Raw genomic sequence first — 15,564 nt, forward strand, 5'->3', positions numbered from 1 at the left:
TGGTTTGATTTCCTTAACAAACTCTTTCGATTGACTATGTCCGGGAGACAGATTCCATTCCTTAAGGAATTGTTTCATACCCCAGTTTTTAATACTCACTGTGTTCTTAGAGTGAGGTAATACCGGTTGTGGCCCGTTTTTGAGGAACTAGGAATTGTAGAATCAGTGGATGTAATTGTATTACTATATGATTGATATGGCAAAAGCTACTTTAGAAGTAACAATTATCTAGGGAGAGGGATGAGAATAAAAGAGGCGGCCACAGGGCCTTCTGCACCCCGTCTTATGTAGATCTATTGTGCTCCTCCATTTTTTTATAACATACTGGCCTAACAGTAACATACGTTTTTATAACATAATTGGCCAGATGGTTGTTGATCAAACACCTTAGCCTAGCCAGTGGCTCCTTAGTCTAGAGCCTTGCTTGCGGTTTTTCCTCTCCTAATTGCAAGAATATGCACCTGAATAGATCCTCACGAAAACACAAAACGTGTTTCAAGGTCTACCGTTATGTATTAGTGGCAATAGTATAACTGCTATTCTAAGCAGTAACGGTAGCAATAGTAACAGTATCATAAAGGGATCGTCCTCACCCGACTGAGGATTGACCATACGCGGTTGACATACGGGCAACTGCTTTTGGGCCGAAGCCCGCGCAGGTGCCCCTTATGCAGAGAAAGGTTGCTCGATATGTCCTACATAATAGAGGTGAGTCATGCCTTGGCTCCATACTGAGAGCGTGTAGGCATGCCGCCGTACTCGAAAAAAAAAACAGTATCATAAGTGCCCTAAAAGTGAAAAATTACCTTATGGGGTACAGCACTCTCTGATGTATAGATACAAAGAAAGGTCAATTCCCCAGTAGATCTTTTAAGTCTCAGTGGAAGAAGCTTTAGGAACTACTTTTATCTACTTTTATGTAGCATTAGTGACAATAATATACTTGATATAGTAGCAGTAGATGTTTTCTGCTAAGTAGTAACAGTAGAACGAAAAAACTTAATAAACTATGAGAAAACGTGCTTCTTTTGTAATCACATTTTCTGTTCATACCATGCTAGAGTTTTGCCTAACAAGATTTGTTATGGTACTACATCTTAATGTATTTTCAGTGTCTTAAGGGTTTGGGAAATCGTCTAGGCCGATATGTCGATATCCTCGGCCCTTTTAGACTAAAAACTTAGCATTGTCCAGCGGGACAACGAAACCGAAAGTGCGTTTGAAGTCAAACAGATCGGGGGCCCTCGTTGTAAACAACCGGGTCTTCTTAAATCTGTCCGCTCCGCCCACATTTCTGTATCGTATTAGCATATTAAAATACGTTCAACCTTGGGGCCCGGTGGGCAGCGCATTGTCATACCATCCCATAGTATCTTCCACGTACATCTGTCCCTATTGCCTTCACGCTAATTCCCCTTCTTTCCTGTAATTATATACTGTATTTAATTCCTAATGAAGCGAATCTTTTCGTGTGAGCGGGACGGCGAAGTTATTATCTTTGTTTTCTTTCTGGTTTATTGTGAAAGTTGTAATCTCCCCTTTAATTAAAATGCAAAGGCGCGTTAAAAATACTTCTCATCCCTCCCGTTTCTGATTTGAAGTATTTTTGCCATTAAAGTTTGTCCGTAATAACCGTCCTTTTCCGACATATTGTTATTGATATTCTACCTTTCAGTCCTCCACTCTTTGATTTGTGCCTTTGTGAACAGGCTCGCTGCCCTTTTCCCGACATATTGCCGGAGATGTCGTCTGGAACGAAAACAAACGTTGAAAGCATAAAAGCATTTTCTCAAGGTGTAAAGCTTTCAAAACCTCTATCAAACCAGTACCCAGTTTCAAACTTAACTTTCAACCTATCGGGCAATATTTTTCTATTACTAGTAAGAACGAACGTTTATTTTTGTCCAAGAGACTTGAATGTAAATACTGAACATATATATCGCTTTTTTCGGGCTGAGAATTTAGCATTTAAACGGCTCAGGTCACGCGTCCTGATTTATATCTACTACCATATATCTTTTGTATTTTGACGCCGTGTGTTCATTACGTTAGCCTAATTTTTTGAGTAATACCATACCTTGATCATATTTTTTACCACGGCTATGACAGATTTTACGGTCAGATTGCAAGTTAAGCCGGGAACACACCCGATGCAACGCTATGATGGCTAAATGGCGGCTTACAGTTGCATTTGAAACCCCTGTTTCGGACATAATCCTCGGGTGGTCGCATACAGATCTTTATTGATTGACTCGAATAACCGACCAGATCTAGGCTCATCTCTGAGGCTGTTGTTCTCAGAATTGAACCGCGAACCAAAACGCTGCAGTGTTACGATGCACGACATTTTCACCTTCCACTGCACAAATTTCCTCAGCTGCCTCCTTCACACTTTAGACCACGAATGACAATTTTCGGTGATATTTATAAAATCGAATGAAGACAGAGTCAGTCATTTTTGCCATTTTTCAAATATCGTGTAATCAGGATTTATGAAGTGGCCATGGGGAGCTGTCAGTGAATTTATACTCGTTTTACTTATTAAAGCCATTATATTTAGTGTCTGATTGACCAAATTACTTCTTTCAATTAATTATTCTTTGTATGTAAGGTCTTGACTCAAATGAAAAATGGCAAAAAGAAGGGAAAATTCGAAAGGTTGTAGGTTGAGATAGGGAGTTAGTGTCATAGTGGATCGAAGCCAGGATAGCTAAAGTGGTTAGAGCAGCGGCATATTGAGCCGAAGGTCGTGGGTTCGAATCCCGCTCGTGACCCTAGCTTTTTCATTTCAACCAAGACCTTACATTCAAAGAATGATTAATTGAAACAAGTAATTTCGTAATCAGTCCACTAAATATACTAAATTATATATTATATTATTAAAATGCTTCGAATTTTCTCCTATTCGTGTATACATCTTTAAACACCGGACGGACCTTTGGAAAAATAAAAAAAGGTATTTGCAAAGGCTGCACGAGCCTTTCAGCTTCCAAACGAAATTAATATTTTGGACCGGGTTTACCCTCGTGATCCCCTTTTTATGAATATTCATAACTGTCCAGGCTTGTGGTGTCAAAAAATATATCGCTTAAAATTTTAATTTAACCCGACATCCATTATTTTAGTTACTACATACTTTGAACATGAAAAGTCTACCGATTCGGCCGGCATGGATTTTTGATTTGTCTGAATCGAGACCTGCCTCACTGTCAAATCAATCCTGAAGTTAAAAATCCGAAAGAGACTATTTTTGTTATTTTTAAGGTAACAATTTGTTTGTACCCTTGTCGTTTTATATGATGCCAGCGGGTAGCATTCGGCCGATGTGGGAGTCATTGATGAAACAGATTGTCAAAGTAAACAACGATATATGCATTATTCTTTTTATGTAATGTTTTGATTGAGATAAAAAAAAGTCAGTGTCACGAACGAGATTCGAACCCACGACCTTCGGCTCTATACGCCGATGCTCTACCACTTGAGCTAACGTGACTTCGATCCACTCGGACACCAACTCCCCAACTATACCTACAACCGTTCGAATTTTCCCTTTTATTGCAGTTTCAAATGTCGTGTAATCAGGATTCGATTCTCAGCGACTTATGAAGCGGCCACGGGGAGCTGTTAGTGAAGTGATACTTCTTTTTACTTATTAAATATTATTCCAGTTATGTTTTAGTGGTCAATTGACCAATTTACTTCTTTCAATTAATTATTCTTTTTATGTAAGGATTTGGTTGAGATAAAAACAAAAAAAGAATAATTATTTGGAAGAAGTAACTTGGTCAATTGACCACTAAAACATAAATGGATATAAGCATTTTAGATCAGAGTAGAATAAGGATGAAAATGGAAACGTTAATATCACCAATTAATTAATGCACAAAGATTTTTGTAACGACCTAGTATAATGTCATAATTATAAACTAGGATATTTATCTTAAATTTTATTATAGGAGATTTTAGTATGCCATGCTGGTCAGCCTGGTCTAGCTTTGATTTACATAAAGCCATTAGTGTACCAGACTGCTGTATGTCACGTTTTGGTATTTCAGTGGTTGTTAAAGTTTGAATTGTAGTTTATGGTCGGCTGTTTTTATTCTAGGGAGCTACTTTTAGCCGCATAGTGGTTTTCGGTTGGAATAAGAAATTTCTTCCTGAATTTCTGACATTCCTTATCTGCCGACGGTGAATCTCTCGCCTATAAATAAGAAAGGTTCTCTGTTTTCATTTTAAATAAAAATTTCGAGTTTGAGAAAGCGTTCGGAAATTTGTACTATTGATTTATTTTGTATTATTTTAGGATTTGCGGCTTTACAGGGTACAAGACTCGCCGGGAATGCAGTCCGGACCATTTGGCTTGAGACGGGAATGAACAATTCCAATGTGATCCGAGCTTAATTGGCTTGGCACGGCCCAGTTTTGACGCGTTTGCCGACGAGAGGAATCCGTCCCCCGGTCGAATATAGGACTTTTCTCTTGGAAACAGGAGAACTAAATTGCGACAATCCGTTTACCAGAGGTGACTTCTACCTCCGAATCAGTTTTGTCACTGTGTCCCTAATAATGGGGCGGCCCTCAGCAACGACAAAGATTCGACGTCGAGGACATCCTTGATGTGAATAATTACGACGGTCTTCACAGTTAAAAAACGTTATTTTAACAGCCTTGGGACGACAAAACAATGACAGGAGTAGATTTACCAAACGTTTTTCACATTCGTTAATGGCAAGAACTTTTTGTTTCTTGAACTCTTTAATTATTCCCAAAGGCCAACAAGGAAATTTTTTTATATATGATTAATAATTCATCCTGATGTCTTAAATATATATGATGTCAAAAATATAACCAAATAAAGCACCCCCATCAGTAGTATCAATTTTACTATCAATCTACCAGCAGCTTCTGTACCTTCTTTGGCCACTTTAATAATGATATAATGTATTTTTTAGATTACTTTTACTACTACTTCTTATTCTACAAAAACCCCTTTGCTACTATAGCTACTTATCCAAAACTACTTCATAAAAAAATTCCTTGGGACAATACGACAAATCAGTGTCGTTTTCTGGTAGTTTCTTTAATTTGTATCTAAGTTATTGACAATTAGATTTAAATAATTTACTACTACTGTTGCTAATCCTTCGGTTGGTTAATGAATTCTCCTTCGAAAAACGATTCCTCTACTATTACCTCAAGTTCTCCATAAACCTCTACTGCTATGGTAGTAGCTATATATACTACAGATGATAATTGATTAACCATGACATCCAGGTCAGAACATATTTCATAAAAGAGATATTTACAAACAAACAAAACAACATTCCCGTCTACCACGGTTGATAAAAACAATACGATATTGAAGGACGTTTGAACAAAATTACATTGTTACCTGATCTGTTATGGTGGGAAACGACATTGACCATTTAAACGATCTGCCATTGCCACGAATAAACATATCTACCTTGGCCATATTTTAGGCTTTTATGAATTGAAGCGTATATTTGTAAGTTTTTATTATAATCGCAATCCAGCCAGAATTGAAGAAACGTACAACTACTTAGGAAAATAAAAAACACGTTAAATGAAGTAAATTTTTTCTTATGTAAGCATTTTTATTATTTTATTAAAAGGCATAATCGGCGAAATGACTAGGTTTTGCAAAGTGCACCCGTCTAAAGCCGGGAATACACCCGATGCCACGTTATGCGACGCTAACCGATACCACGCAACGCTACGCGATCCCCACTGTCCAGATTTTCGTCGAGTAGCATCGAGTACAGTCGAAGACAAAAGAACCGGAAACTTACATTTTTATTCAAACTATATGTATTATTGGCGTTATATTAATTACAACATACTTATTTTAATCTAAACCAAATTAACCGAGATCAAAAATTCATTAGTTTTTATTTTAAAAAAAAATTAATGGTTTGGTAGAAAAATGATCAAAACACCGGAATATCATTTTTTGATAAAATGAATTTAACTAACAATTTATTATACAGTTTTGCTCATACAATTTAGCTAACAATTTATTTCAAGGTTTTGCTCATAAAATTTAGCTAACATTAAATTCATTAATTTCGTGGTCCGCTTGACCAATTAATACTTTACAATTAATTAAGGTTTTTAGTTGAGATGAAAAAAAGCTAATGGCACGAAAGGGATTCGAACCCACGACCTTCGGCTAGATACGCCGCTGCTCTACCACCTGAGCTATCGTTACCTAGATCCACTCGGACATCAACTCCCCATCTCAACCCCACCTTGGTCAATTTGTCAAGCGGACCACGAAATTAGTGAATTTAATGAATTAAAATGAAGTACACTTCACTAAAGCTCTCCGTCGCCATTTCAATTGTCGTCGAGAATCCAAACCGATTACACGACATTTGAAAAATGGCAAAAGGAGGGAAAACTCATAAGGTGGGGTTGAGATGGGGAGTTGATGTCCGAGTGGATCGAGGTCACGATAGCTCAGGTGGTAGAACAGCGGCGTATCTAGCCGAAGGTCGTGGGTTCGAATCCCTCTCGTGCCATTAGCTTTTTTTCATCTCAACTAAAAACCTTAATTAATTTAGCTAACAATTTATTTCAAGGTTTTGCTCATAAAATTACACCATTTTCGTCCAGTAGCTTCAGAACAGGACACTCATATTTTTTGTATATGATTCTATCATGACCGATTAGTTTCACTGGTGTTCTTCCTCTTGAAACAGATGATAGTAAAAAATTGTAGCATATAATTTTAAAAACGATTTATGAACAGCTATCTCATAGCATGTTCCTGCTGACGGTACCAGATTGATCGTAGGACTTAACATAGATAGGATTAACTTTTGTTGTTTATGTTTTTCTTCATATTCAAGTAAGTACTTGAGATGTTCAGCATTGCTGGTCCGTTCAGTTTCTTCATATTTACTTTTTCTTTTCAAAATGTGAAAAATGAACCGTTGTTGGATAGATCTGGACTTTTTTAATTAAAAACTATCTGCGTTTATTTTTATTACCCTGCTGAACATAAAAATGCGGTTATTAATGTTACTGAGAGTGAAATGCCGTTGTTTTTACCACCGTGTTAATAAGGCAGGGAGGAGTACTCGACCACCTGGAGATTGAAAGGTAAACGTAGGACACGGAAGTGTATGGCGGCAGATGTTTGGGAGAACCCTTCAACATCTGTCACGGGCGATATCTCATTTCAAACTTCGCGCGCCGGCCCGAAATATTTATTCGTTACTGAAGGGGAAAATTGGATGAAAGAGGATCGATTGGAAATTGGGTCGGACGGACTTTACACCTTGGATAATTATTGTAAGCGTTTGTAGAAACCGCTTTTGGACAATTGGTCTGACGCATGTTACTTTAGAGACCAGTCGGTTTACTGGCTGAAAAGCGCGGTTTTGTGGGCACGAGTCCGTCCCGATCTCACCTGATCAATAGCCGTACCCAATTTGAAACGTGTAAATTGCATTTCTGCAAAGTATAAATCTAAATGAAAATTTGAGAAAATTATAGTATATAACAGACAATTTCAAATTATTTGTCCTACGGGAAATCAGGGATTTAAAGTGGACCCAAATCATTTTCATTTAAAAAGACCCTGCATAAAGTGCCTCCATTAGTATGTTTGAGTGAGAGACAAAGAATGTCCGTGTTTATGTGTGTGAATGAAACAGAGTGATTTTGTGAGTTAGTGTGTGTGTGTGTGTGTGTGTGTGTGTGTGTGTGTGTGTGTGTGTGTGTGTGTGTGTGAGTGTGGGTGAGTGTGTCTGTGAGTGTGTGTGTGGGTGAGTGTGGGTGTGTGTGTGTGTGTGTGTGCGCGCGCGCGTGTGTGCGTGTGTGTGTGTGTGTGTAGGTAAGGGTGTGTTGTGATCGTATGAGTGAATATGTGTATTTTTGATAGAGGGTGATTGTGAGTACATGTGAGAGAATGTGTGTGATTGTTAAGTTATTGTGAGTGAGAGGTAAATAGATCAGAGTGAGAAAAAGAGAGGTGGAAAGCGGTATAATTTAGTTTCGAAGAATTTGGTAACACACTGGCCACTTTTAGATTCAGATGCAGAGATTATTTTATTCATATTATTATTTTATTAAGTTATTTAATGTCTCAGATTTGGTCCGAACGACGAACTAAATTTAACGACAAAGAGAGAGAAAGAGAACGACAGAGAGAAAGGGAGAGTGAGTGAGTGAGAGAGGAGAGAGGGAGGGAGAGGAAGAAAGAGAGAGAGGGAGTGACAGAAGGAGAGGGAAGGAGGCAGAGGGAGAGAGAAAAGGCGAGGGAGGGAGGCAGAGGGAGAGAGGGTGAGGGAGTGGGAGTGGGAGTGGGAGATAGAGAGAGAGAGAGGGTGATAGAGAGAGGGGGAGATGGAAAGAAGGAATGCGGTTTTATTTAGTGTCGCAGATTTGGTCAAATATTAATCACATTCAAAGTTAGAGAGAGAGAGAGAGAGAGAGAGAGAGAGAGAGAGAGTGAAAGAGAGAGGTAGAGGGAGAGAGGGAATGAAAGGGAGAGAGGGAGGGAAAGGGATAGAGAAATTGAATGAATTAATGCGGTTTTATTTTGTGTCGCAGATTTAGTCAAAAATACTGACCGCATTCACAGATGGTGAGAAAGGGGGGAGAAAGTGAGAGAAGGTGGGAGTGCGAAAAAGAGTGAGAATGAGTTTGTGTATGTATTTTTCTGGATGTGAGTGATGTAGACATTCTGTGTGAATTAGTGTGTGCTATGAAGTGGGGGGGGGGTGAATGTCCATTTGAGTGTATGGGTTTGTGTGAGTAGCTGTGACTGAGTGAGTATATATGTGGAACACCACCAAGCCAGCTACGAAAGATTCCTTTTTGCATTGTGAAACCATGAACGATAATTGATGACATAATGATATAGTGTTACTCTCATACTAATAACCTTTGTCTAATTTTGTCTAGCTTGCATTTGCAATACGCAAAAACATCAGGGCAATGGTTATTAACAGATAATTATGAAATTTTCAATCATAGTTTCGTCATTTCATAAAATTTAATGATCTGGAGATGCCTACGAGAGGAATGTGTCAATTAGACCGTGTACAGTTTTGGGCAATTAAACCCACAAATACCTGTCGAGATTTTTGAAAAGCACAGGATCATCAGCCAAGTCACAAGGCATCGGATGTCACTAATAGACTATAAATCCTAGTAAGGAGAAAGTTTTAATTTTCTAACTCCAAATCTAAAAGATTGGTTAATTTAAATCCTGACTTTTAAACATCTAGGATGGGGTTTTTTTAAAAGCAGAAATGAAATTTGATGAATAGGTTAATTTTATTGGGATCCTAAAAGAGAAATTTGACGTGTTTTTTTCAAGGTTGAGTATTTTCGTCTATCTTTAGTTTCAAATTTCAAGAGAAAGTTTTTGACCATTTTAGGCCATGAACGGACATTTAGTTAGAAATGGATTTTTACAGGTTTTGGGTTTTATGTATTTTCCCGTTTATTTTTGATAAGAAATGAACGCAGGGTTTTTTTTATGAGAGTTGATTCAGCGGAGAAACGTCCTTTTCCGTTCTTCGTTCGGCTCAAGGACCGTGGCCGCGGCTTCTCTCGACCGTGAAAAACGCTTTCCCGAGGTCGTCGACACCCGGCTTTAATTACGGTTTCCACAACGTTAACGGGGTGCGAGATCATCTGTTTTCCCCTCTCGGTTTTCACTCCGGGTTTGGTAAAGGAAAATAGGCCTTCCTCTAGGTGTTCCGGGCCTAAACACGATCGCCAAAGAGCGAAACGATTCTCCGTAAACCCCTTTGTTTTCATTGCACTGCTGAATATTTCCTAATTTCCCGTCCTCTTAACATTTAAGGGGGACTAAGCATTACAAACTACACTGAGAAGCAAAAAAAGGAGTTTGATAAAAATTAAATATTTTTAATTATCTCTTGGACAATCCTCCATTGATGATTTTGCAACAATATTCGCTCTGTTTCAAATGATCAAAGGATAATAAAACACAGATAAAAATCTCCCACTTGTGCTTATAATTGGATTTTGTAAATAAATCTTTGAATACTCAATCATTCTTTGTTTGTTTTTGTGTAAAGTGTCTTTCTAACTTTCGTGGGTTTGATTTTTCTTGTAAGTTGTACCATTTTTAAGTTTGTTTGAGTGATGATTGTAAGTGATACAGATTCGGCTAGAATAATAGTAGGGATGGGGCGTCGGTGGCCGCAACGGTTTAAGCGTTGATACGGCGCTCATCACGGTAAGGTCCCGGGTTCGAATCCAGCGGCCGGAATTCAAACCCGACATATTTATAAATGGGCTTTTTTCAAAAACACCGGCACCCCGAGGGTTGATATAACCTCTGCTGTTGCGAACCCTAGCTAAGAGAAAATAAAGCCTCATAGTAAAAAATATTGACAAAATGTTCCTGTAAACTCTGGCTGCTCGATGTTCTGGTTAAACCAGAAGTCACCGAAAAATACGAATCAACGAAAAAAAATGGTGATGTATAATTAAGCCCTTTTCAATAGTGTGGCCTCCTTTCCTGATGACTAATTGTAAACATCCCGCCCACCAATGAATTATTGAGAGATACGATTAATTTTCGAATTGTGATCCAATAACTCAACTAAACCACTATTTGGCCAAAAATCCCATTAATTAAGCCTAAATTGGATCTAAAGGTTAAGAATAAACCCAGAAAATGGATAAAATTATAGAGTAGAAAAACAATTACGACTATTAGGAGGGTTGTAAAATTACATGACTTCAAAAGAGCCACCAATTTTATAATATTTGATAGTGGGGGGCGTCGGCGGCCGCAAGGTTTATTCTTTGACAAGGTGCTCATCACTGTAAGGTAAAGGTCCCGGGTTCGAATGCAGTGGCCCTGCAATCGAACCCGACTTACTTACAGGTGGGCTTTTTTTCAAAAACACCGGCACCCTGAGGGTTGATATGACCTCTGCTGTTGCGAACCCTCGTAAAAAAAAAGAATAGTTGGAAGATGGAAGAATTCAAGAGTATGTGGTCAAGGTGCTTAAGATTTCTAGAACAACTCTCCGAAGAACCTTCCGTCGAAGACACTGGAGGTTACTCAAGAAGGCACGGATCAGGTCGCCATCGTGTCACATTTCAGAAAGATGATCGTTTATTGTTTACAATGTAAGCCGTAATCTACATTCTACCGCAGTTGAAATCAAGCAACGGCTTCAAAATGTTAAAATTAACATCAGTTTACCCCAGCTAGATTAAATGCGTGAAGGCGAGCCACTGGTCCACAACTTCTGATAAGGCAGAACAGCTCGTTTAAGTTTCGCAAGAAATGACATCAATTGGTCAAGATTGAACTAAAATCTTGTTTTCGGTCAAGGTTTTGACTACCAAGAGAGGGTTTGAAGCAGAAGAGCGATTTTTTTACTCAGAAGCTATGGAGGTGGTGATTTTATGATTTGGCCTCTTTGGAAGATCGCACAAACTTCATCTTCAACGAGGGTTCCCTTTGAGCTTCCCATGCCACATTGAAGATTTGTTATCAAAAGATGTTTTTCCTTATATGCCACTAGTTTGTGACAGTTTTATTTTTATGTTTTTTAAGATCGTTCTTGACTTACATGAAATGAACCTCAATTCAATGTTTGGAGAGGCCAACATGTAGACTCGACTTAAACCCTAAATCTAACTTGACCGTCTTTGGGACGAGTTTTCTAAGAGGGTAAAAGTCGCCCAGGGATGACAGAAAATTTGCAGGAATTAAGAATGACGCTGTTGGAGGAGTATGGAAATATTCCACAGCACTGCATTCAAAGCCTAATAAAATCGATGCCACGTCGAATGCAAGCGGAGGAACACAAGTGGAGGAAACACGGTTCTTTTGGTTGAATTGAAAAAGCTAACGCCACGACCCGATTCGAACCCACGACGGCTAAAAATGCCGCTGCTCTACCCACTTGAGCTATCGTGACTTCGATCTCCTCGGACACCAACTTTCCATCCCAACCTACAACCTTTCGAATTTTATCTCTTTTCAGGATATCTCAAGTGGTTTGAGCAGCGGCGTTTTGAGCCGAAGGCCGTGGGTTCGAACCCCGCTCGTGACACTAAGTTTTCATCTCAACCAAAAGCCGTAGATAAAAAGAATAATTAATCGGAATAATTATGGTCAATTATGACCACTGAAAAAATATGGATTAACAATAATTTATATTTGCTATTGTTATTTTTTTTAAATTACTTATTGATCAATTATTATATTTCTCGACTCGGATTCTCGACGACAAATGAAATGGCCACGGAGAGCTTTAGTGAAGTATACTTCATTTTAAATAATTAAATTCACTAATTTCGTGGTCCGTATGGCCAATTAATATATTACAATTAATTAAGGTTTTTAGTTGAGATAAAAAAGTCAGTGTCACGAGCGGGATTCGAACCCACGACCTTCGGCTATGTACGTTGCTGCTCTACCGCTTGAGCTATCGTGACTTCGATCCACTCGGGCACCAACTCCCCATCTCAACCTTCAACCTTTCCAATTTTCCCCCTTTTGGCCATTTTTCAATTTAACATTTTCATTTCAACGAAAACCTTACAACAAAAGATTAATTAATTGAAAGAAGTAATTTGATTTATGATCACTAAATATAATGGACTCCGCACTGAATTAAATATTTTCTTCGTTGTTTCTAAAAATGAAAATTGTTGTACTCTTACTTACTTTTAATTTTTTTATTTTTTTATATCTCATATTTTTATTTAAAAATATCCGGTAAACAACAAAAAAATGACGATTGCAATTATTTACTGTAAAAAACGGGGGTGGCCGCTTTTTCCCTCTCCGTTTATATTTTCATAATTCCTGTACAAGGCTACTGGGTGTACGTTGCATTTATACACACAAATATGCACGCACATGAAAAACATCCGTTGTTTAAATGGAAAAACTGAGGAAATGCACATTTCACAATAATAAACGTGAAAGTTTCTAAATCATCATTTAGCATAACCAAGCAAAAAACACATTACTCTCTTTATTAAATAATTTACTCATTTCACCAAAGGGAACCATAGTGCTTACCTACTATATTAACTGAAAAATAATTATTCATATATTAAATTTATATGCATCATGATCATAATAGTTAACAGAGTACGACAAAAAGATTTGGGATTTTTGAAACAGATCTGTTTAATATTAAAAAGGATAAACGTGGGATGAGAAGCATGTTGAGTAACAGATGACTTAATATATTCTAGAAAATCATTTCTAATTAAATAGTTTCTCTACTATATTCCATTCAAAGAGAGCCTGACACCTATACATTTCCCTCGGGAGTAAAATCAGACGCTTATTTTATTTTTATATTTTCTAGCGACATTGTCTGATGTTGAAACAGATTTATGATCCGAACACTCTGGATCAAGGTATGTTTTTGAAGAAGAAAGTAAATTCTGATGTTACTGCCGAGCTTTCGACCTATTTTAAGGTCATCAGGGAAAATAATCTTGAAAATGTCTTTAATTGACATATTGCATTTTTTTTACTACGAAGTTACAGGCGATCTCGAAAAAAAATTAAATGTGTCAATGTGTTGACATAATTAAGATGTTTCGACCTGATGACCTTAAAATAGGTCGAAAGCTCGGCAGTAAAAACTGAATTTACTTTTTTCTTCAAGATCGTACCTTGATCCAGAGTGTTTGTGAGTGAAAAACTGGTCGTTAATTCTAATAATGAAAACAGATTTATGATGACAGGCCTTCATATTTGTAAGATGAACTTTTCTGTCTTTGATCCATGGATTTTCTATGTGCGATCGAGTTACAAACTTGAAAACTATGTCTCTCTCACTTACAGTTCAATACCAAAAAATTGACTACTGCAACGCCATACATTTTCCATTCCTCCGTTCTGAAAAACTTCAGATGATAAGCTGGTATATTAGTGCTTCAAAACTGACACACAAGTTAATTCTGAATCAGGGTATGTGACGTTTGCCTAAAATAGGTAGTTCGAATTTCTAAACGAGAAACAACTAAGATTTTAGGTCTAGAACTGGCATTAAGTATTGATTTTTTAAGCTTATTTTAAGCTAATTAAATCGGGCCAGAAGGCGTCAAAGAATCTCACTGACCGAGTAGCCGGACATTTTACACCATTTGTCAAAGGTACAAAGTACTTTGTCAAAATTGCCGTCTGAACTTGTATACATTAAGGGTCTACGGGGGGGGGGGGGAGATGAATCTGCTGATTGAATTGTAGGCTGAGTTTAGAAACAAAACCCGAATTTCCTTAAATCCATGAATTAAAGCTTCTGGATTAGGCCAAATTTTATGATGTAGGAAAGGCACTCTGAGGAGGAATCTTGAGACAAGATAAGCCTAAAAGGCTGCTGTCTCAGGGATTCGAACCAACCAACAAAAACTAAACCTACACTTTTATAAAATAAATTGTTTTGGCCTGTTCATTTATGCCTCTTAAGTAAGTAACAATCATCAGTGGATGACCTCTTGAGACTAACGACACCATGTTTTAAACTTCGCTAAAAAGGTTTTCAGTTTTATTATGTTTGTTTATTTTACATCAACAGTATAAAATTTGGTAAATCTGAAATATTCTATATCATATGGGCGAAATAAAGACCTGGAAGAATCCTTTTTCCAAAAGGAGCGTAACGGAATTCCAGTTAACGGGATTCGCGTTGACAACGTTAAGAAAATAACGCACCTTGACGGATACTAAAAAATGATATTTCGCAATTGCTTTATACTTCTTTCCTCTTTTTATATTTTTTGTTTAAATACTACCTGAAAACTATGAACCGGCACTAGAAACTCTAAACCCACCACCACTGGAAACACTTAAGCAAGGAGAGGCTAGGAAAAGTTCATTTAAGGTCCAAAACAATCAAATTTAATAGGAAGTAAACAATTAGGGCACACAACCATAATTAATAAACTCAGGCAACCATTCTGAGAAATGGGAACTGATTATATGATCCCGGAAACATTCTTTACAACATCCTATAAAGTCTGAACAGACTGTAAAGGAAAGGAAGAACTCAGGACAGTTCAGATACAATGACATGGTACATAGATGGCTCCAAAATGAACGTAGGATATCGGGTGTTTTTTGTACAAGCCCAAAGTATAAAGCAATGAAACTAATTAGGGAAGTCTTTAATTTTAAAAGAGGAATTTTAATTTTAAAAATTTTTAAAAGAGGTTACACTGGCAAAAAGTCCTCATAAGATCGGATAGGCAAGCAGCTATTAAACCATTAGCGTGAAAAAAACATCACATCAAAACTAATCTGTGAATGCATCCAAAATTTCCAAAACCTGGGAAACCCAACAACCTGATAATATCTTGGGTGCCAGGACACAAAGGGAAAAAGCAGACACACTGTCCAGAGGAGGATCATATATATATATATATATATATATATATATATATATCATATATATTACGCAGGGTGGGTGACCAAGACCCGAGGGGTTACATGCCTGGGTATACTCGTACCCCATCCCTAAAAAGGTCCGGGACTTGGTCGGCTCACGTATCCTACATAAATCTCTTGGA

At 37.7% G+C, this 15,564-nt stretch overlaps 1 protein-coding gene and 1 non-coding gene across 3 annotated transcripts in view; one reads left to right on the plus strand and one right to left on the minus strand.

The window, feature by feature from the left end:
- Positions 1 to 15,564, plus strand: part of LOC106669061 (rho GTPase-activating protein 7) — a 275,493-nt gene that overhangs the window by 200,390 nt on the left and 59,539 nt on the right. The window lies entirely within an intron of this gene.
- Trnay-aua lies at positions 3,421 to 3,493 on the minus strand. Its single transcript has one exon. It is a non-coding gene; the product is annotated as a tRNA-Tyr (tRNA).

The sequence above is a fragment of the Cimex lectularius genome, unplaced genomic scaffold (assembly GCF_000648675.2).
Source record: "Cimex lectularius strain Harlan isolate CLEC.00 unplaced genomic scaffold, Clec_2.1 scaffold171, whole genome shotgun sequence".
NCBI lineage: Eukaryota > Metazoa > Arthropoda > Insecta > Hemiptera > Cimicidae > Cimex > Cimex lectularius.